This window comes from Pelodiscus sinensis, chromosome 1, assembly GCF_049634645.1.
Source record: "Pelodiscus sinensis isolate JC-2024 chromosome 1, ASM4963464v1, whole genome shotgun sequence".
Lineage (NCBI taxonomy): Eukaryota > Metazoa > Chordata > Testudines > Trionychidae > Pelodiscus > Pelodiscus sinensis.
Genome location: NC_134711.1, coordinates 320,727,352 through 320,750,283, shown reverse-complemented (window position 1 = coordinate 320,750,283; position 22,932 = coordinate 320,727,352). Strand labels below are relative to the sequence as shown.

The window sequence follows — 22,932 nt, the reverse complement described above, 5'->3', positions numbered from 1 at the left end:
GGTGGGAGCTGTTCATTCCCTTGAGCAGACAACTACATTCACTCTGGTTTGCTGGCTGACTCCATTACCCATGCTGTCATGAATGATTTGGTCTGGGTTGGGTTCACTGCTGAGCTACAAGGTAGGCACGGCTGAAAACCTGCTAACGTTCGTTTCATCCAGGCCTGGAATTTTCATTTGTGCTTTTATTTCCGGGGAGTCCAAGCACTGGTGAAAGATGCAAGATCTGACAGGACTCGAGACATGAGCCCAGGTCAGGTAGAGACAGACAGCAGCACCGCCAACTGCCCCACATAGGGGCCTCAATTCTGCCCTGGGGGGACCATAGCTGGGCGAGATGAGAGGTTAGTTCAGTCTCTGTGTCCAGGAAGGATTCCTCTGCCCACTCTGCCAGCACTGGTGACAATCACTGCACGCAAGGGGTGTTTGTTTTCCTTTTTCCATGAGGTAATGGGCCAATCGATTCCACACAGGCCAGCAAGCAGCCATCATATAGTAATAATGCCAGCTGTTACCATGAATTCAGGTGAGCGCCCTCCTGGCCAAAGGCTTCAGATCCAATTTTCAGTCTCCTGAATCATCCACTTTCCGGCCTGTAAGAATTCCCAGTGGCCATAAATGTGGGGATGGACTGGAGCACCCATTAAAACCTTGCTCCATTTTCACTAGTTCTAGTTCAATGGCTATGAGCCTACCCTCTGTTCCTCTGGAGGTGGGTGACAGGGGAGGTCTCACGTGAGGATTACCTGTTGTGTTACCTCCCTCTGGGCATCTGGTATTGGCCACGGTCAGCAGACAGGATACAGGGCTGGATGGACTGTTGGTCTGACCCAGTGTGGCTGTTCTTATGCCCTTTCAATAAGCTCATGAGGCACACCACAAAATAAACCGCCAAGAGCTCATGCTTCCAGGTAACTAACGAGTAAGCCAACCTGCTCCCTCAAGGGTTATCTTGTTCCACATCATCTGCAGAAAATACCCAGTATCTCTTTGGAAACTACACATAAGGAACTAAGCTGTGTCTTCTTTTCCACCCCTCCCGTGTGGTTCTGCTTTCCTTTCTCATGGTTTCGTTTGCTTCTGACAAACTGCTTCAGTGCGGTGCATGTTGCTTTACTCAACAGCCCTCGTTACAGGGTCTAGTCCCCTCTGGATGGAAGGCCAGGGTTTGCTTCAAGGTGCTCAGATGGTCTGCCAGAAACCTGAAAAATGTGCTTCAAGCCGCCTCCTTTTCTGCTAGCCTCCTATTTCTGAAGCCAGGGAGCAAAGAGCTTGGTTGATGCCCCAGAGCCAGCAATGGTCTTAGAAAAGAAAACAATTACAGGGGGAAATCATGGGCTGAGAAACTGCTACAAACTGCTTTTCTGCAAGCCTCAGGTCCTGGATTCATGTGGTGACAATTAAGGGTCAGTCAGTCAGTATCTGGTTTTCAAACCACCCCTGTCATTTTGTTTGGTGAACACTACTTCGGTGGTTAGACCGTCCTGTGCCTTCCCTGTTGTCCACCACAGACTTGGAGGTGTTGTTTTGGGAGTGAGAGAGGAGGACAGACTGATTCGTGATTTTGCAACTCTAGGTCTAAATGTCAAGGTGCCCAGAGGCCAGCAGAGATGGGGGCGTTGGCTACGTTTGTACTCCCACCATTGCTGCCAAGAGTGGCACTGTGTTGCAATCTTCCCTGTGATAAACAACACAGATCACGCTCAGAGGTGCATATGCCTGGGTGCCGGTCTCCAGGCCTGTTGAAGTCAGTGGACAGACTTATACAAACTTCAGAGGATTTGGGAGCAGGCCCTTGTTCAGTAGCTGGGGGTTGATCATGTTGTTCTTGCTACAGCACCAAGCCCACCCCTGTGGGGTTTTCTGGGATGCTGTCTTGGCCTTCATGCCACATGGGAGTACAGGGAAGCCATAGTCTCAGATGGGCCAAATTCCAGAGTTCAGTCACCTGCATCCTGATTGGCCACAGGGTCTTGGTCCTGATTGGCTTGTGACTATATATAAACTTCTTGCTTCTCAGCTGACACTGTCTGAGCAACAAGTTATTGGCTTCTAGTTGCTTCTTGAGCCTTCCTGCTTTGCTGCCTCACCTGGCCCCACCAAACACTGCCACAGCTTCCCTTTGGGTTGCATCTTCCAGCCACGGGATCTCTTGCATGAACTTTGACTGCTGATCGGGACTACCTTTGCCCCCTGGCTCCTGGGCATAACCATTGCTCAGGGCTGGGACAAATTTTGCACCCTATGTAACACAGTTAAGTGGACCTATTCCCCACTGCAGAAGCAGGTCAAGTGATGGATTCTCTTAGATCTAGTTACCGTCTCTTGGAGAAATGGATTAACTACATCTAGGGAAACCCCTCCCCCTGTCAATGTGGAGAGTGTCCATGCAGATCTGTAGCAGAGCTGCTATCGTGTGCACGCACCTTTAGTACTCCAAAGCCAGTTCTGTTTCTACTTGTCTTCCCCTTTCTTTTGGCTGGTGACCCCACCCCCACTTGTGCCATGTGTGAACATAGACTCTGTGCCTGGGGGTAGGGACAGTCTCTTTACCCGTTTATCTGTGGCTCATCACTGCCACGTGTGTTTATGAGAAGCGCCTAGCAACTCAGAAATAATCCCTTAGCACTACTCATGCAGTAATGATCTTGCTTTGGCTGGCTCATTGTTCTGCTTGAAGTTTGCCCAGTGCTTTGCTAATATAAAGTGAAAGCCCTGAGTGCTTTTCCTGGTCATTCTTTGTGAGGACAAAGAAGGAGGAATCAGCTGGGGGAAGTTCCCTCAGGCTGAGAGAAAAACAACTGAATAGAGAACAGTTGAGCTTCACTATGATGCTGAGATGTGGATTCAAAACCTGGCTCTGTCACAGTGTTTCTGTGAGACCGTGGATATGTGTCACTTAGACCTGGATCCTCACAGGTCTGTACTAGGGATATAACAGGTTAGTTTTCTTGGGTGATGCTTACTGGTATCTGGTTAATCAGCAGGCTGGAGTAGACTCACTACTGGACTTGTTGTTTGGATTGGCCATATGAACACCACCAGCTCACAATGGTCTATTGTCTTTTAGTGTTCTGTTGTGCATTACTTTTTGCAACATGAAGCTAGTTGGTTGCTGGGTCTGGAGAGCTGCCCCGTCTCCCCCTTTGTTTGAGCAAATATCCTAAATTCCTAAGACAAAACCTGCTGTGTCTCTTTGGGCTCTTGGCCATCTGACACCCGCCCACATCAACTCCATCTACATGGAGTGATCAGAGGAATCGCATGGGAGTGACAGCCAAGCAATGCAAGGACACAAAAGGGAGCAGGACGACCTTTCCAGAGAGGCAGAGCAAGGACTGGGAGTGGGATGGAAGAATGTCAGTGTGCGCGTATGACTCATCAAGTGCTGACCGAGATGGGGGGAAAGGGCAGAGGGGAGGGGCCAAAGGGAAGCAGAGCGTTCTCCCTTCTCGGGACGGCAAATATTGATCTTGGCTGTGCCTCGTGGAAATCCACTGACTCCCAAAAGCAAATCCAGAGCGACTCCGCTGGCTTCTTTCATGACCTTCCAAAGGGCCAGGATGCTGGGTTCGATGTTCCCCGGGTGCAGTCTCACAAGCCCCACTTCTGTGCTCGTTCATATGTAGATGTGGTCTAGATGGACCTTTGGTCTGACCCAGTACGGCCGTTCTTATGTTCTTATGTAGATCAGACATCTAAGTATGAGACTATGAGATGCTATTGACTTAAGTGCCACCAAAACTCCCAGCTCTACATCTCCTGTCATGTGCAGGCAGCATAAGCTCTAGAGCACAGACGGGATGATGGAGAGCAGCTGGGTAAAATTCAACCCAGGCAAGAGGGAGAGAAGGAGATGCCCTAAAGAGCTGGCTGAAGCCATAGCTAACCTTTGCCTTGAGGACACTTGCTCCCCACTCGAAAAGGAGGAGTATAGTAGCAGGGTCCTGTTGGACTCTAGTCCGGAGGCTGCATTCCTGGCTGGCAGGTGATGATCTAGGCCACTGTGACCCCCTCACTCGCTACCTCCAGCCCTGATGAGTGTGTCTGGGCTGCCACGGGGGGAGGGAAGTCAGCACCATCAGGAAACACCATCTTGTCCTGCACGAGGCAGTTGACCTCATGCGCAGGGTGGAGTTTCAGGAGTATGTCTCTCATCTGCGTGCCATGCACGTCTGGCTGCCTCTGCAGTGCTGAATCGGCTGCCAGGCCCTGGGGCTAATGCACCCGCCCTGACCTGAGCCCTGACTGCCTCCAAGAGCCTCTCCTTTTGTGAGCTATGCACATCAGGAACACTCTGGCTGGCAAGGGGCAAGGTGCAGCTCTCAGAGACCCAGGGCTTGGCTGCCTGTCAGCATGGTTTGCTTTGGGACACCACCCATCCAGAAATCGGAACGGGCCCAACAAACCACCTCTTGGGACTTGGCTTCAGGCAACCACTACTCTACTAGCCCATGTATAGTAAAGGCACCTGTGTGTGCGTGTACACACACACACACACACACACACACACACACACACACACACACCCCTTGCACCACCTCACCCTCCCACACGTCTGACACATGTATATATGATACCTCCTTCAGCAACATGTATGGTGGGGTGGAGTTTATCAGCCCTGTTTTGATGTGTATATTGTTCAGGGAGTGGATCCAGACACGGTGATGGAGGCAATATATTTACCTAGAGTTATTCTGTATCGACTCTGTTGACTGGAATCAGGATCTGTCGACTGTATCCTGCCTTCAGAGCCACTGGTGCCTGGCAGAGGTCCTCCTTATTATCCACCCATTACTGCTCCGCAGGCATCTGCTGGGCTGTCAGCAGCAGCCCCCAGCCACAGCTGCAATTGTCGCTCTGCAGCACTTGCGAGTATAGCCTAATGTTCTCCTGAGAAAGGTCCTGAAATTAACCAGAAACAAAATCCTCTTGAGTAGGAGGAGGTGAACGTCGGTGTAAGTGCTATTCCGTCTGCCCTGCAGGGCACTCAGTGGAAATGATTCAGTGTGTGGGAGACAAATAGCTAACATCCTGCTTGCTGTCCATCGCCTCGGACACTGCTTCGCAAGCAGTTCTGAGTACATATTGCACTGCACACGCACACACTACGGCCGCCTCGTTGCTGAAGAAGTCCTGTCATCTTAGCTCTGTTTCTTTCATAGAACAAAAAAGGGCCACGTTACAATAAAAGCACTTTCCAGGCCAATTCTTGAATAGGGAAATGAAAGGACTGGAGGGCAGCCAAATTCACGGTCAGCGTGGTCTCAGAGCAAAGGTTACAAAATCCATTCCTGTTGACCTTCATGTCTGTCTGAAATCATTTCAAAGAAACTGTCTGAGGGAGTTTAGGCCCCAGGTTTAGGGTCTATTTAATTAAAGATGTCCCAAAGCTCAGCATGACTAGAACTGGTGTGGGCTGTTTGGAAATGTCAAAGGAAGTGGCTTTTCCTGGGTTTAAAATTTGGACACCCGAACACACTAGCCTTAAATCAGAAAGTTAAACGGACTAAATGCAATGGACCGAATGCAGCTTCTGCCGGTTCCAGTGGAAATTATACCTAGGGATCTACCAAATTCATGGTTCATTTGGGTCAATTTCAAGCATAGGATTTTTAAAAGGGTAAATTTCATGCTTTCAGATATTTCAGTCTGCAATGTCATGGTGTTGTAATTGTGGGGGGCCTGATGCAATAAGGAGTCATGTGAAGGCTGCAAGGTTGTGGTAGGGGGTTTGCAGCCCTGCTGCCCTTACTTCTGCACTGCTGTGGGTGGAGGTGCTACCTTCAGAGCTGGGCAGCTGGAGAGCAGTGGCTGCTGGCTGAGAGCCCATCTCTGAAGGCAGAGCTACTGCCAGCAGCAGCCCAGAAGTAAGGATGGCTTGGTTTGGTGTTGCCACCTTTATTTCTGCACTGCTGCCTGCAGAGCTTGGTCCTCAGTCAGCAGCTGCTACACTCAGGGATCCCAGCACTGAAAGCAGCAGTACAGAAGTAAAGGCAACATGGACGTAGTATTGCCAGCCATACTTCTGTGCTGCTACTGGCAGAGTGCTGCCTTCAGAGCTGGGCACCTGATATTACAACCATCCCTATCCGGTTGCCCAGTGCTGAAAGCAGCACAGAAGTAAGGGGGCTATGTTTTAACAAGTCAATTGGTTGTTTTAAAATGACTTTGCTTCTAATAATCTATGTATATTTAAAATTACAAATAATATAATCTCTAAAACAGCAAAACCTCCTTTCTCCCACTGCCTTATATATTGGGATTGTCGTCCTGATTCTTATTTGCACTACAATGTTAGCTGTAAAGGAATCTTAAAGCAGCTACTTTACAGCCATTTGCACCCATCTCAAGGCCCCTATCCACTCCCACAGCAGTGCTAAGGAGCATTGATGTATGTGAGACGCAGTCCCAAAAGTTCTTTAGGACAGAATCTGTCTCTTTACCACCTATCTGTAATAACAAAGATTGGTTGAAAGCTTGAGATGCTCCTGCAGTAACAGGAGATCAAATGAGATATTTAACTTCTTTGTTCAAAATCTAGATAAGTGATCATTTAATTCAGGGGTGGCGAACCTAAGGCCCAGAGGCTAGATCCAGCCTCCAAGGCTCAGGGCTCCCCGCCCCCCAGAATTGGAGAGCCACCTTTGAGCGTAAGCCTAAAAACATCTACAACCCACATTCAATTTATAGCAGTTCCACTAATGTCTCCCTATAAAGCACAGACCCAGATAATAGGGTGTCTTCTCTGCGTTATTTGGCAGTAATTTGGTGTCATAGAAGGAACTATCTTCCCCCCGGAACCAAGCAGTCTGCATGCTTGCTTCCTCCTCCAAGACAACAGTTAAAAACCCACAGTAACCAAAAGAAAATATTCAGAAAGCTCAGGCATTATAGAGCCTCATCTGAACAGGAGAAACTAGAGTTGGGTGGTAAGTTTATTTAGGTTATGCTGCTCAGTCAAGAGCCTGAACAGACTCTAACCATTCCTGCTCATTGGACTTACACAGAGGAGCATCCTCTGAGAAAACTCCGCCATGTCCAGCCTCAGCTCACACTCATCTCCACTGCAAGAGGCTGAGATGTGGACTGGACGACAGAGCGTGCTTTCCATTTCACAGTTGCCGGTTCTCTGAATCGGCCTACAACAGAGAGCTGGGCCCAGGCTGCAAAGTCAGACTCCAGAGCCCAACTTTCCTGTGACCCCTCCTGACCGCTGTGGCCACCATCACATGTCCTCAGCCAGGTCTGCTCCTGGGGCAGAACGCCGAGCCATGCCACCTTCTCTGTTTGTTACAAGTCCTGTGGTTCCTTCTTTTCTGGACTCCCCGAGTCCTTTCCTGCAAATGTCAATGTGCCCTTCCCCGCTAGCTCCTCCTTTTGGGTCCTCACCTCATGCCACCGATCCAAAATAATTCTTTTCTATTGCTTCAAGCCCCCATCCAGCCTCTAGGCCCCTTGCCAGCTCATGCCTCCATGATGCTGTGCATCCTATTCACACTTTTTTTCTTGGAGCACAGACTCATTGCCTATTTCTCTAAGCTGCTTGTCTTGGGATTCTCCCTTCCCTACATGCTCTTTTGGCTAACATCTGCATGCCTTCCACCATGCAAGGGCTACCCAAACTCTTTCGCTGCACTCCATCTTACCTTATTCAATTCCCTCCCCAGAATTCAACCCTCGGCATAGTCCCCTACCAACACAAGGCATAAGTCTGCCAGCCCTGCAGTCTCGTCTCAGCCTGTGCCCCTTTTCAGCCGTCTCCGTCTAAGGGTGGGCTACCTTCCCGCTTGGCAAGCCCAGCTCTAAGCGATTCAGGGTAGGCCCCTGTATCTCATGTCTCTCTCGTGAGGTCCCGACTGCACTGTTTGTCCGAATCGTCCAATGGTTCATTTTTTCCAATGTGCCCAGAAGGAGCAGCTCATTGCCTTTGTCATGGGGAAACCTTCATTATGTTTATTAAGTCCATTTCTAAAACCCTCCTCATCTCTGTGGACTGACCCACCCTACACATGTATCAGAGGGGTAGCCGTGTTAGTCTGAATCTGCAAAAGTGACGAGGAGTCCTGTGGCACCTTATAGACTAACTGAAGTGTAGGAGCATAAGCTTTCGTGGGCAAAGACCCACTTCGTCAGATGCATCTGACGAAGTGGGTCTTTGCCCACAAAAGCTTATGCTCCTACACTTCAGTTAGTCTATAAGGTGCCACAGGACTCCTTGTCGCTCCTACACATGTAATCTCCTCTCCATGGCCCTCCATGGACTTATCCACCCCCCAAACCTCCTCCACTCCTCATGTGACCTCCTCTCCAGGACCCTTTATCTCCATCCAAACCCCACCTCCTCCACTCTCCATCTCATCTCATCTCCATGGATTTATCCCCAACTCCCCTATCTATGTCTAGACTGCATCCCTCTGTTGGCAGAGGGATGCAGATTAGGCAGGTCAACATTGCAAATGAGGCAGGGATTTAAATATCCCGTGCCTAATTTGCATAAAAATGGCCACCGCATTTTGCCGACTTAACACTTTGTTGACAAAAAGCAGCAGTCTAGAGGGGGATCTGTCGAAAAAGAAAGCCTTTTTCAACAGATCCTGTAAACCTCCTCGCAGGGGCATAAGGGATCTGTCGAAAAAGGATTTCTTTCTCGACAGCTCCCCCTCTAGACTGCTGCTTATTGCCAACAAAGTGCTGAGTGGGCAAAACATGGTGGCCATTTTTATGCAAATTAGGCACGGGATATTTAAATCCCTGCCTTATTTGCAATGTTGACCTGCCTAAACTGCATCCCTCTGCCAACAGAGGGATGCAGTCTAGACATACGTGACCTCCTGGGGACTGATTTTCTTCAGCCAGTTTCTTATACTCATTGTCCCTCTTCTTTCTGCCCCCACCAAGTCCCTCCACAGTGGAGAGGGTGGGAGCAGTAGCCCAATGTCCACACTGGCTGCATTAACAGGAACAGCCTCCGTATCTCTGTCAATTCCCAGGTCCCTTCTCATCTCTCTATGCTGGGGAGGGGAGATATCTGTCTTCCCTCCTGTCAACCAGTCAGCTCTTACTCCGAGAGTCTTGCATTTCCCCCGCTGCTCAGCCTTTCTCCCCAGCACCTGGCTATGGGCTCTACACCTCTGTAGATGCCTGCAGGGCACAACACAGTTCACTTGCATTTGCATGCACAGGCCCATCCGCTGGTGTGAGCCACGGGGAGCCACATTCCTCTGACCCAGGTGAAGGAATAAGTGGCACTGGAGAGCTGACTCCCCCCACCAGCCCTTTCCTCTCCCTGCATTGGGGATAGGGGGCACTACTGTGCCTGGCTCTATGTGATACAGCCCAGCCCAGCAGATGCTAACGCTAGGAAGGGTGAGCATATTCCCTGTGCTGAGTGGGACACCTGGTATAATTACCCTTATTCAAGCGAGTTCTACAGCAATCAATCATACACGCGTTCAGTGGGATGGGGCTGGGGGGTCCAGGCAGCAGGAAGTGAGCGGGACCCGTGGAGCACAGCCCCCTCAGGAGCATGGGTCTGGATTCAGGCTATGCAGGAGCCCCGTTGCTAGTCCCGTGTTCAGCTTTCATCTCATGCCACGGACACACGTTTGTAATAAGCCAGACTCGGCTGCTAAGGCGCCTCCTATGCAAACACCAGCAAAGCACTGGGCCTGGGAAGCTTCAAGCACCGTGGGAGGAGGGCTTGCTCATGGCTTTGCAGATAGGTTAGTGGAAGCTGATGGGCTTTTGGAGACAAGCTCCACTTCGCTGTCTTGTGAACAAAACCCAGCAAAGAAAGGGGAGCGCTTTACCCGGGCGCCTGTGCTCTGTGCCCCATCCCCCGCCCTGTCCTGCCCCACCCCGCCACCTGCACAAAGGCCATTGGTCATTTTAGATGAGACCTCTGGGCGTATCATGGTAAATGATGGTTTGCAAAGACTCTGCTCAGCATGGGGACACCAATGCACTACGCCAAGCCAGAGGTAGACGTGTTCCCTGCCTGAAGGGGTAAATGCTTGTGAGTGTAACCCACACATCTGCTGGGTGTATTGCACTGTCCCAGGTAATGGTGCTTAGACCACCTACAGAGAGACTGAGTTTACTCGTCTACAGCCTAATCTGCGAGCCAGCTGGCTTTTAGCTCAAGGGGGAGAGGCTCATGCACTAAGCTCCAGAGGTCCCAGGCTGAGTTCAGCCTGTCGCTGCTACATAAGCGCCAGTTGTCAGTGGCTGGGATGGAACTGGGACCTCTGGAGCTGAATTCTAGAATCCTAGAGCTGGAAGAGACCTCGGGAGGTCATTGAATCCAGCCCCCTGCCCAAAGCAGGACCAAATGCATGCACTCTGTGGCATGAGCTAAAAGCCACCTCTTCACTAAGGCTGTAACACACTGACTGGTCTCTAACGAGCTTCAGTGCCACTAGCGGGGACAGAGCACCATGCCCAGGAGGTGTGAGGGTTACACTTGGATGAAAAATGCTACAGCAGTGTCATCAGCTACGATTCCTACTCCTTACTAACTCCTTACTTAGGGGGGGATATGATAGAGGTATATAAAATCATGAGTAGTGTGGAGAGGGCGAATATTTATTAGTTCCCATAATAGAAGAACTAGAGGACACCAAACAAAGTTAATGGGTAGCAGGTTTAAAACTAATAAAAGAAAGTTCTTCTTCACACAGCGTGTAGTCAATCTGTGGAACTCCTTGCCAGAGGAGGCTGTGGAGGGTAGGACTATAACAAAGTTTAAAGAGAAGCTAGATAATTTCTTGGAGGTTAGGTCCATAAAAGTCTATTAGCCAGGGGATAGAAATGGTGTCCCTGCTTTCTGTTTGTCAGAGGCTGGAGAAGGATGGCAGGAGACAAATCACTTGATCATTGCCTTCGGTCCACCCTCTCTGGGGCACCTGGTGCTGGCCACTGTTGGCAGACAGGATACTGGGCTAGATAGACCTTTGGTCTGACCCAGTACGGCCGTTCTTATGTTATGTACTAAGAACGAAGGATAAATGAAGTGCATTGGGCTATAAGGAGTGATCTACATTTATAATTTATTTGCATATGTAGAAAGACTATAACGAGAGGAAATACGGCCCAGTGGGTAGGGCAGAGGCCAGGGACAACCTGGGTTCAATTCCGTGATGTGCCACAGACCTTTTACCTGACCTTGGGCAAATCACTTAGCCTCTCGGTACCTCGTTTCCCCAGCTGCAACATGGGGCTGTCCTACCTGAGAGGGTGCTCTGAGAATCAGTACCTTAGTGACTGGAAAGGGCCGGACACCGCAGCAGGACATACGCTGCTCATCTAGACACTCTAGACACCTTGATAACACATCCTAGATGTGGCAATATAAAACAACCCACCCCAAATGCCCCTTGCCCGTGGGCAATTCCACTGCTCTGAGGGTATGTCTACACTACCCCGCTAGTTCGAACTAGGAGGGTAATGTATGCATACCGCACTTGCTAATGAAGCCCGGGATTTGAATTTCCCGGGCTTCATTAGCATAAGCGGGGAGCCGCCATTTTTAAATCCCCGCTGCTTCGAACCCCGTGCAGCGCGGCTACACGGGGCTCGAACTAGGTAGTTCGGACTAGGGTGCCTATTCCGAACTACCGGTACACCTCGTTTCAAGAGGAGTAACGGTAGTTCGGAATAGGACCCTAGTCCGAACTACCTAGTTCGAGCCCCGTGTAGCCGCGCTGCACGGGGTTCGAAGCAGCGGGGATTTAAAAATGGCGGCTCCCCGCTTATGCTAATGAAGCCCGGGAAATTCAAATCCCGGGCTTCATTAGCAAGTGCGGTATGCATACTTTACCCCGCTAGTTCGAACTAGCGGGGTAGTGTAGACATACCCTAAGACACTCCCCACTCCACTTTCCCACGCCTTAGGAAATGGCTGCATTTGGAGAGTGTCCCAAGGGTGATCAGACTGGGGGTGTTTCAGAGCAAGGGGGAGAATTATTTCTGAAGGTGCAATGGTCAGGCCTGCCGATGGGGGGCAAAGAGGGCTCCTGCCCCAAGGTCCAGTGATTCTAAAGGGCCTGAAGCTTGCAGCTTCATTATTATGTAAGCCCAGAGCCCTGGACTCTTAAAATTGCCACTGGAGCCCTGGCTGTATGGTCCTGGTGTGTGTGTGTGGGGCGGGGCAGCTCCACCCCTTCCACCCAAGGATCCACCCCTTCCACCCAAGGATCCACCCCTTCCAGGAGCATGGAGCCAGAGCCCCTCCCCCCCCCCCCCACACACTTTGCCCAGCAGCTCGGCAATTCTGTCAGCTGCCATGTGACTGCATCAATGCCACTGAACGCTTCCCCTGCATAGGCAAACCCTTAGTGAGCCTGACCATTCCGGCATGACCTTATGGAAAGGAACAAGGAAACAAACCCAGGCATTGCTAAGGGACTCGTCACACGCTGCTGCCAATCTTTGAATTGATTTGAATGGGCGGTGTGTGGGCAGGTGCGGTTTTGAATGCAGCCAGCTGCTTGCGGAAAGCACTGGGGAAGGCCTGGAAAGGCAGCGTGTCACATGCGTTACGTTGTGCTTGGCTCAGCACTCAGCCCTTGTTCTCCCACAGGCCCTGGACTGATCACATAGGTCCATGGGCCAGCAGAGTTTAATGGAGTTTGCCGGAGGCCTCCTGTGTGAGGAGGTCACTGGAGACAGATGGAGCAGGAAGCCCCACTTTGCTGCAGGCAGAGGGGAACCCTCAATCCCTGCTCCCACTACTGGCAGCAGCTGTAGCCTGGGCTCTCCGGACCTCTATCATATCCCCCCTTAGTCTCCTCTTTTCTAAGCTGAAAAGTCCAAGTCTTTTCAATCTCTCTTCATATAGGATCTGTTTCAAACCCCATATAATTTTTGTTGCCCTTTTCTGAACCTTTTATGTAGGAATTAGATAGTGTTCATATCAGCGGGTTGCTAAGTTATCTGCTAAAAACTAAAGTTTCTAGGTGCCTAAGCAGCCTCTGGAACAGGGGTGAAAGTAGACTCCAGGACTTACTAATGCACTTTGCACTGGATCCAGCTTAAGAAGCAGGACTGGGGGCAGACCCCCCCCCACCAGCCAGTGTTCCATGGCCACCGACTGGGAGCCTGGGTGCTGCAGCAGCAGAAGCTGGGAACTCTGGAACTCTAGCAAGGATCTGAAGATCCCAAGGATCCTGGCTGCTGCCACCAGGAACCTCGGGCCCTTTTAAAATGCTGGCCCCAGGACAGCTGCCCCTTTTGCTTCCCCGCTGATGTGATGGGGAGCAAAAAGTCAGCCATGTGTGGGCTTGTCCCATGGCCAGTTCTTACCAGTGCGCTGCATTGGCCCACACCAGCTGGCTTTCACCTCTTCCCTGGGATCACAGTTACAGTTCCCTTCCCCCAGCCAAAATCTGAAGTGCTGCCCTGGTGGTGCTGTGTGTTATGGTGAGCTGAGATGCTCAGCACAGGGAGTGTCCAAATGCCACCTCTAGTGAAATCCCTCGAGCCTTTTCACTCGTTAAAATAACTCCCACGGCTGCCAGGGGACCTGGGAAAAAGGGGGCTGGGTTATGAAGTCAGGAGATGCCGGCTGGTTCTGTGCTTCCCTTCTCAATTCCACCCAAGAGTAGCTGGCTTGGGTATGGAAGTGCTAAGGGAAGGAAGAAATAGGCCAGGCAGCGACAATGTGGCCATCATGGCAAGCACCGCGAAAATCCCAACCCCGCAGCATCAAGCAGAGAATCTAAGAGCTAGGAGCTCCTGGCCTGAGACAACGAAGTGACCCTTAACACAGAGGTGGTGTCCAAGTGCAGAGACCAGCCTGGATAAAGTGCTGGTGATGCTGGATTGGCAGCCATGGAGAGCCAGCACGGGGCATCTGGGCCTACTGCTCCTGCCAGTGCACTGCCCCTGTCCTGAAGGAGCACCATAAGCAATGAGCTCGATCCGATGGTCCCTGACACTCCCTGACAGTCGTCTCCGACTGTCATTTCTGACTGTCCCTGCATCTCTCTGGCTCAGAGAGCCATCCTGTGTTGGCCCATCTGGCCTCCGGTCAAGCCCCATCTGCACAGTAGCTGGACCCAAAGGGTGACAATCTCCCTAGCTCTCTCCAGCACTCGGCTCCTTTGCGAACGCTGCCAGCCAGGGGGCCAGCCAGGTCCAGTGCTTGGGGGGGTGCTTTGTGTGATGTGGGCAGCTGCCAGCTACGAGCTGGAACGAGACCATCAATTCCTTTGACACAGACCACGGAATAACACTCCCTCCAGCCAAGCCTCCGGCAGGCAGTGCCAGAGCCTCCCCCTTCATTTCAGCAGCAGGATGGCTTCAGTGTGCCCACGGGTTTCTGTCGGTGGGCTCTGCTGGCCCAGGGATACACGCGAAGCCTGCTCAGGGATGGGGGCAGGGAGGGGGGAGATGTGACGGATGGAGGAGACTACCCAAGAGCTCAACGGGTCCAGTGAAATAACCACAATGCCAGGGGCAGCACCTGCTGCCCTGCAAACCCTTCCTGTGAGAGCAGAGAGTGTTTGGGTCCAAAGCTCACCAGCGATTTGAGACAAGGAAGGCTGCCAGGCTGTGTGCTAGTGACAGGCCCAGAGCAAAGCGGGGAGTGTAAACAGGAAACTGGTGGGTGGGGAACTAGCATGAGAGACAGGAAACCTGGTCTAGCTCCAGTGTATGACTTTAGGCAAATCTAACCTCGCGGTGCCTCAGTTTCCCCACCCACCCTTTCACTGTCTTGATAACTCCTTTGAGGGGCTTTTAGGCGCTATTGTGAAATAAATACATACCTTGGATCTGGGTGATGCTCTGCTTAGCTGGCCTGCAGTAGACTGAGCCAGAACCCTAGATCCAAATGCAGCCTGGACTTTGGATGCACCCAGTGCAGGATCTGAATGGTATACATCTATCTGGCCAATTTAGATTAGTGACTTCTGTCCTGTCACTGACTCTGCTACAGCAAACGAGCGACTTTCCAGTCATAGGCAACCAAACGAGGGGTGAAAATATCGGAGCGGGGAAGCTGAATGGGGAAAAATCCCTTGAACTGTACTCGTAATTCATTCGCACGGCCTTTGGGTACTGCTGAGTCAGACGGCCCAGTGAACCGATGCAGCTGAAGGAGCTGGAAAGCACGAGCGTCTCACCCAAACAAGCCCTTCCCGACACTGAACTGAGCAGCACTCCGCAGCTGGGAAGCTCTCTGCCTCACACCATCGACATCAGGGGCATACCTGGCTGGATGCTCCTGGCCAAATGTGAATGTGCATTACAGATTTCATTTCCAAACTGTAAATGGATGCACTTTCTGGGCTTTACGTGGCTTCCTGTAAACCAGAGCAGAGTCACTCCTCCTCCTTTCGCCTGCACTGGAAGTTTCCCTTACAGAGAGAGCAGCTTTAACCCTTGCTCCTGGCTCCAGAGTAGGGTGGGCGATCATTTTTGATGAGGGGCCACTCCAAGATTTTGGAAAGTGGCCGAGGGCCATGCTCTTCCATGATATTAATGGAGGAGGTGTGGGGTCTGGGATGGAGGTTGGGTGCAGAAGGGAGCTTGAGATAAGGGCTTGGGGTGCAGGAGGAAGAATGGAGTTTGAGAGGGAGTCTGAGTGAGGTGGTTGTGACCTAGGGAAGGGGACGGTGGTGCAGGCGGATGTGACCTAGAGTGGGAGGGGATTGTAATCTGGATAGGAGATTAGGGTACCAGATCTGGGAGGGGGTGATAGATGCAGGAGTGGGGCAGAAGTAGGGGGGCAGAGGGCTGGGGAAGGGAGGTGCTGGACTGCCAGAGGCAGGCTCTGGCCAGAAGACTTACCAGCCAGCAGACAAACCAGCCTGCCTGCCTGCAGAGCTAAAGGCTTGCAGAGCTTAAAATGTTTCTCAGTCATCCAGCCAGCCTGCCTGGCCGGCCATGTACTTTTGTGAATAACTGAGCCGGAGGGGAGGGGAAGTGGTGCTTTGTGGCTGCCTGTTATTCAAACAGGCAGCTCCCATTGGAGAGCTGGGCTACTCCAGTATTTTCATATCTCATTTGGTTAGTTGGGACCAGACGGCTCAAAGCTGCATGTTCACTGGAGGGAAAACTCAGGCTGAGCCTTGGAAGGACCCTGCCTCTTACTGCCACCTTCACTGCCAGACAACTGGAGAGCTAGTTGTAACATGGCCGGGTGCCCAGCTCTGAAGGCAGCACCCTCCAAGCAGCAGCACAGATGTAAGGGTGCCCGTTCCATGTCCATGTCATCTTTACTTCTGTACTGCTGCTCTCAGCACTGGGCAACTGGAGCATGGCAGCCACTGACTGAGGACCCAGCTCTGCAGGCAGCAGTGCAGAAATAAGGGTGGCAACACCAAACCAAGCCATCCTTACTTCTGGGCTGCTGCTGGCAGAGCTGGGCTCCCAGCCAGCAGCCACTGCTCTCCAGCTGCCCAGCTCTGAAGGCAGCGCCACCACCCACAGCAGTGCAGAAGTAAGTGTAGCAGGGCTGCAACCCCTTCCTACAATAACTTTGTGACCTTCACACGATTCCTTTGTGGGTCAGGCCCCCTACAATGACAACACCGTGACATTACAGATCAAAATGTCATTGAACTAACAGCAAGGGCAACAGAGCAGTGTGGAAAAATATAGACAAGATTTCCACGTAGAGCCTGGGGCGGCCAGCTGTGCAGCCCAGACAGCGCTAGATTTGCCAAGGCGCATGTGAGCCTCCAGCGCAGGTGGACACATGTGGGTCAGCGAGTGGGAAATGCAAGGTCATTGGGAGTGAGCTGGTGGAGGTGAGGAGTGCTAGAGTGGGGTCTGTCACATCAGCTCTTCTCTGCTGTAAGTCGGCGCAGCTTCAGGGCTACTCCAATGCCAGGGCCGGACCAGCACTGAATCGAGGAGCAGGGACTAATTCCTGGATGTAACTCCCCACTGTTATGGAGTGGGCTGCAGGCAGTCTGGCCTGGTAGTCAGAGCAGGAGTCAGGTCCAGTAGTCAGAGTAGGTGTTCAGGTTGGGGAACAAAGCCAAGGGTCAGTAGCAGCATCAACTGCCAGTTACCACAGCCAGGGGGCGAGCCAGAGTCAGAACCAGGACTTGTCGCTGAGGATACGTCTACATTACGGGATAAAGTTGAATTAAGATACACAGCTTCAGCTACGTTAATTGCATAGCTGAAGCTGAAGTAGCTTCACTCAACTTTTGGCGCTGTCCACACTGCAGGAAATCGAAGGAAGCACACTCTCCCTTCAACTTCCCTTAGTCTTTATGGAAGCAGGACTACTGGCATCGACCGGACCGCCCCTCTCAGTTCAAATTAATTGTCTTCACTAGCCCTGCTAATTTGAACCCTGGAAGGTGGACAGCGGCTGCTTCGATCTTCTCTGTAGTATAGACATACCCTGGCTGTGTCTACACTGGCTACTTATTCCGGAAAATCAGCCACTTTTCCGGAATAACTTGCCAGCTGTCTACACTGGCCCCTTGAATTTCCGGAAAAGCACTGACGATCTACTGTAAAATCATCAGTGCTTTTCTGGAAAAACTATGCTGCTCCCGTTCGGGCAAAAGTCCTTTTCCGGAAAACTGTTCCGGAAAAGGGCCAGTGTAGACAGCACAGGTTTCTTTTCCGCAAAAAAGCCCCGATTGCGAAAATGGCGATCGGGGCTTTTTTGCGGAAAAGCGCGTCTAGATTGGCACGGACGCTTTTCCGGGAAAAGTGCTTTTCGTGGAAAAGCACCCTGCCAATGTAGACGCGCTTTTTCCGGAAATACTTATAACGGAAAACTGTTTTAAGCATTTCCGGAAAATCATGCCAGTGTAGACGTAGCCCCTGAGTGTTAGAGCTGAGGTCACATGACAATGCCAGAGCCAAAGGTCAAGCCAAAGTCCGGGGCCGGGTTTGGAACTGGTGAGGCGTTGGGCAGGGAATGGAGGAGAAACAAGGATAAAGCATGGAGCAGGACTATGGTGGGAACCGGAGCGGAGGCAGGGCTGAGGCAGGTGCAGAGCAGGAAGCAGGGACAGCGTTGGAGGCAGGAGAAGACACAAGGAGGGCCTGATGCAGCCACAACAGGAAATCACCTTGTTCCTCAGACAAGCTTCCTGCATCTGGCTTAAACAGCGCACTTGGTCCAAACCGAGGAGCAGGGCCATAACAGCAGAACGCTGGGTCGTGCCCTTCCTTCCTTTCCTGGGTTGTGTTTACCTTTCCTGCTAGTCCTGAAAGGGAGAGGAGCTGACTCAGCCACAGGTCTGGGCAGGCAGATTCTAGGGTAAGGAGGGAGGGGAACCATCCCTTACTTTACACCACTTCCCTCATTCGTCAGCAGATAAATCTGAGCAGGGACTGGCAACATAAACCTAAAGCACCCTCTAAATACCTCCAGGGCTGATGACAGCACAGAAATCACAGCGAGCAGGAAGAGCAGGGGCAGCTGCAGATATGCTTTCAGAACGAGGCTGCAACTCTGTGGGTACCTGGGCATTGCAGAACAGCGGTCAGGTGTCAACATGGTGTGAGTCAATATCACAATGGGCACTAATTAGCCCCCTCCATCAAAGGTTGTGTGATGGGCATGGAGCAAGCTACACAAGGGAATCCCCAGGTATCTGAAACATTTCCCCTTTTCATTCTAATTCCTGAATCAGACAGCATGATTCTTGTGTCTACACAGGCACACTCAGAAGAGTTAATCTGAATTAACACAGGTATGAATTTAAAGTGGAGTAGATAAAGTGCATTAAATCTCGGTGTGGACGTGTAACCCGTGCAACGCCAGGGTGTGATGTTCCATCCCAACTAGTGGTACTGAAATCTTTTACACTAGGTCAACACTACAAATGAAAGTTGGCCTAGGAAATGCAACTCTAGCTACAAGAATAGTGAATTAAGTTGAATTTCTGTGACATCCACATTGTTGGAGGTCAACGGGAGAAACTCTCCTACCGACTTCCCTTACTCCTTGCAACCCAGTGGAGTACCGGGATTAACAGGGGCGCCATCAGCGATTGATTTAGCAGGTCCTTACTAGACCCACTATATTGAATCCCAGAAAATCGATCTCTTGGGGTAAGTGAAGACAAGCCCTTTGTGAAAGATGAATGAGTCTGCTCTACAGTCTTACCTAAGGCCTACATGGTTTCGAACTCATGAGGTAGATGCACTTAATACTGAGGTCCCAGGTTCAAGCACACCTGCCAACGACTGGGATCTGTCTGTGTTACAGATGTTCTTATGCAGAATCAAAGCAGCCACAATCTTGTTTAATTTAATTGGAAGATAGGAGTCGTGGAAGCTCACGACACAGCAGGTTCTCAGACTGACTCAACACAGATTCAGTTGCAACAGCGCTCTTCTTTCACTTGTTCTTGGCCAGACTTATGCTACAGCATTTCACCTTTTGTCACTGCAGGAGTGATGACTTCAGAACTCTGGGCTGTAAACCAAGCCGTTCTATTTTCTAAGGAAGGTCAGTGTCATTTAAAACTTGCAAACATTATAAAAGGGGAAGAAATTGGGCTTGTGAGCTTTAAGGTTCTTTGTGATAGATAATGAAATCTGGAAAGACTTTATAAATAGGAGCAGGAGACTGCTTGCTTTTTGGATTAGTAATCTAGGTTTGGTCTTTCCTGGAAGTCTCTTTGACAGTGGATCTAGTAACCATTGTGGGCTGCATCTGGTACTACTTGTATGGCCCTAGGATGCTGCATGGGCCAGAGCTGTCTGGCAACTGGAACTATCAGAGGCGCATGGGCTGCAGGTTGAGAACCAGTGCTCTATGATGATCAGTGTTTCCTGTAAGCTGTATGCTTAAGTGGCTGCCCAGAAGAGATTCAAATGCTGCCTAGCTGATGGGCACAGTGCCCACCACTGGCAGCATGTGTTTCTTTTTGGTGGTGCACATTAGCACATACTTGGGTGCATATAACATTTATTCTGAATACGGATAGAAAAAATTAAAGGGAACATGGATGATGACTGCTTGAAATTATGGTACAAATGTTAAGAGAATGAATTGTGAGCAATGGGGGGGGGGGGGAAGAGCTTTGCAGTCAATCTGTTTAAAACTGTTATCTGTATAATATTCTGTAAATTCAATGCCCAGCTAAAATTTTGGAGAAAATGCAACTGTACACCTGATCCTTTGTTTAAGTGAGCTCAAAATAAACATGCTTTGCAAGACTCCAACATTCTCTGTCCAAACCAGATTTGCCATTGCACATGGACTAGAACTGGTTGAAATATTTAAAAATAAATGAATTAGAAAGTAATTGTGTGATCGTTCACAACATTTTCCAACCACCTCTAGAAAAAGTAACATTAAGGGGGGAATTTAATTTTTTTGTGGGGGCCCTTTTTCTTCATATGTCAAAAATGTGCAAGCACAATTTATGCAGGTCATACTTCAGCATGGACAATGTCCAGCTCACAATGTGATATATAGAAGCAAAGAAGCAGGGCTTGGGTCAGTCAGTTGTGGGCAATCCGTGACCTGCAGGTCACATGTGGCCCATCAGAGTTCTACATGTGGCCTACGAGACAATGTTACTGTTGCCAATGCAGAGTTGCCACATTCCACTGGGTCCTGTCCACATAGTTTTTCCAACCAGTATTGCTAAAGTGACACAGATGGGAAGCACGGGCAGGTAAAATGAGGAGTGTGCCGATTGCACACAACATTGTGAGAGCCCTGAGCTCCCTCTGCATCCAATCGGAGTATAGCTATGGTTCATAGGGTTGCCAGATGGTTTAACCAAAAATACTGACACACACCCCCAAAAAAGGGGAAAAAAATTCTGTTGAAAAAAAAGGGGGAGGGGAGACCAAAGTTGTTGAGAAATAAAAAAGGATCCAAAGAATCATTAAGCAAAAAAAAATTTAAATAATAAAAAAAACAAAAACAGCATGGCCCCTTTAAGAACAGAAGGGGCTGGGTTCTGCCTCTCCTAACATGCTGCTGGCAAGCGGTGGCCATCTTGCCTCCCTCCCTGCTCTGGGCCAGACAGCTCCCCAGCAGAACCAGTTAAGCGGCATGGGCTGTGGGGGCTGGGCCCAATTGCTGAGTGTATGTAGGGTTGCCAGGTGTCTGGTATTGACCCGGACAGTCTGGTATTTTCACCTCCTGGCCGGGAAAAACATCAGAAAATACCAGACATTTTAGGTGTCCGGTATTTTCTGATTTTTTTGACCGGAGAGGAGTAGAAAATACCAGACTGTCTGGGTCAATACTGGACACCTGGCAACTCTAATGGTTCAGTTGGCACACCCCACCAATACTAGGTACACAAGCCCAGTTAGGAAAACTACCCTATCCTGGGAGATCATCTTGGTTAGGACAATCTTGCAGCCCACTGAGATGAAGGAGGGCCACTCATGTGGCCCACTCACTAGCTTAGGTTGCCCATCACTGTCTTAGATACTATGGAAAGAGTTGCCACAAAAATATCTTAGGGACAGATTTTGCTACTCTGATTTAGAAGTACCTTATGCCAGTTCCATTGTCTTCAGTGGGATGACTCATAGTGTAAAGTAATGTTTGTTGGAAGACTATTGGAATCTCACATCGATCCACTTTTATTTTTTTATTACTATTTACTAATAACCTTGGATTGAGACACTTCCTGTGAGCATCATGGGAGACATGATTATTTAGCAGGGACTTGAAATGGGGGTAGCTTTAGCAATCAAGTAAACCTGCTTATTTTGGTTTTACACTTGTGTTACTACCCAGAGCTAATTTCCTCTGTATGGACAGGAAGAAGTAAATTATTGCCAGAATAGTTAAACTCCATATTGAAGTGCCTTACTTCTCCACTTCTCTGTAAATACTTGCTATAAGTTAGCCCTTTTGCCTGGAAAGGAGATGTGGAAGGGTTCCAGGATTCAAGAAGATTCATTTGCAAAGCTTTCACCCTTGAGATGCTGAGATGTGCTTAATTTAACGAGAATGTTTACTGATGGATTTTATGGGAAAGGAAGACAAAGAACTCTCTGAGTGCACATAAAGGAAGAAGAAGGATCCATTCCTGTTATTATTTAAACAGAAAAGTGAAATCCCTGAACATTTCAGAATGTGGATGGTTTTTCACGCTGCAAGTATATCACCTCTGGAATGTTATTGAGTACAGTAATTACATGTGGGGGTCTGCTTGGAGTGGGGATGCGATTTATTGCACAGAGGGAATGGCAGATTCCCTACGTTATTTCGTAATAAAGTGGACAGAAAACTGGAGCGGAAAGGGAAATAAGATACGTAGACCAAAAGCTGCCCCCGCAAACATAGAACCCACCGACTTTGCATTCGCTCTCTCTTAGCTTAACCAAGCATTCCAAAGCAAAACTGTGTCAGTTTGCTCAAGACTTGTGCTTGATCAACAGGAAACTAAATGAGGGTATGTCTACACTTGCACCCTCTTTTGAGAGAGGGATGCAAATGTAGACATTCGAAGTTGCAAATAAAGCCGGGATTTCAATATCCTGTGCTTCATTTGCATATTCGCGAATAGGCGCTATTTCGAAATACTTCATTTTTAAATGAAAAATGCTGTATAGATGCGGTTATTTCGAAAGAAACCCCTTCTTCTGAAATAACTGGTAAACCTCATTTTATGAGGAGTAAGGGTTTTTTTGGAAGAAGGGGTTTCTTTCGAAATAACAGCCTCTACACAGCGTTTTTATCTAGAAATAAAGTATTTTGAAATAGCGCCCGTCCGCGAATATGCAAATGAACAGGGCTCGCTGAACCGCAGTGAGCCCCGCTCGCCAGCCACACTGTCCAGTGATCTGCGCATGCACAGATTGCCCCAACCTAGCTCTTCCGGGTTGCAATCTACTCACCATGGGCAAGTAGACTCTATTATTTGTCAAGCCCTGCAAATGAAGCACGGGATATTTAAATCCCAGCTTCATTTGCAATTTTGAATGTCTACCTTTGCATCCCTTTCTCAAAAGAGGGTGCAAGTATAG

At 49.9% G+C, this 22,932-nt stretch overlaps 2 protein-coding genes across 3 annotated transcripts in view; both read right to left on the bottom strand.

The window, feature by feature from the left end:
* Nucleotides 1-4,825, bottom strand: part of P2RY6 (pyrimidinergic receptor P2Y6) — a 204,689-nt gene extending 199,864 nt beyond the window's left edge. The window contains exon 1 of the mRNA XM_075919552.1: nt 4,687-4,825. The gene's annotated coding sequence lies outside the window, so the exon portion shown is untranslated. The remainder of the gene's footprint in view (nt 1-4,686) is intronic.
* Nucleotides 1-22,932, bottom strand: part of P2RY2 (purinergic receptor P2Y2) — a 38,944-nt gene that overhangs the window by 6,682 nt on the left and 9,330 nt on the right. The window contains exon 1 of one of the 2 annotated variants that reach the window (XM_075919551.1): nt 4,687-4,826. The exons of the other annotated variant lie outside the window; for it this stretch is intronic. The gene's annotated coding sequence lies outside the window, so the exon portion shown is untranslated. Of the gene's footprint in view, nt 1-4,686; nt 4,827-22,932 lie in introns of those variants that run through there. 2 annotated transcript variants of the gene reach the window in all.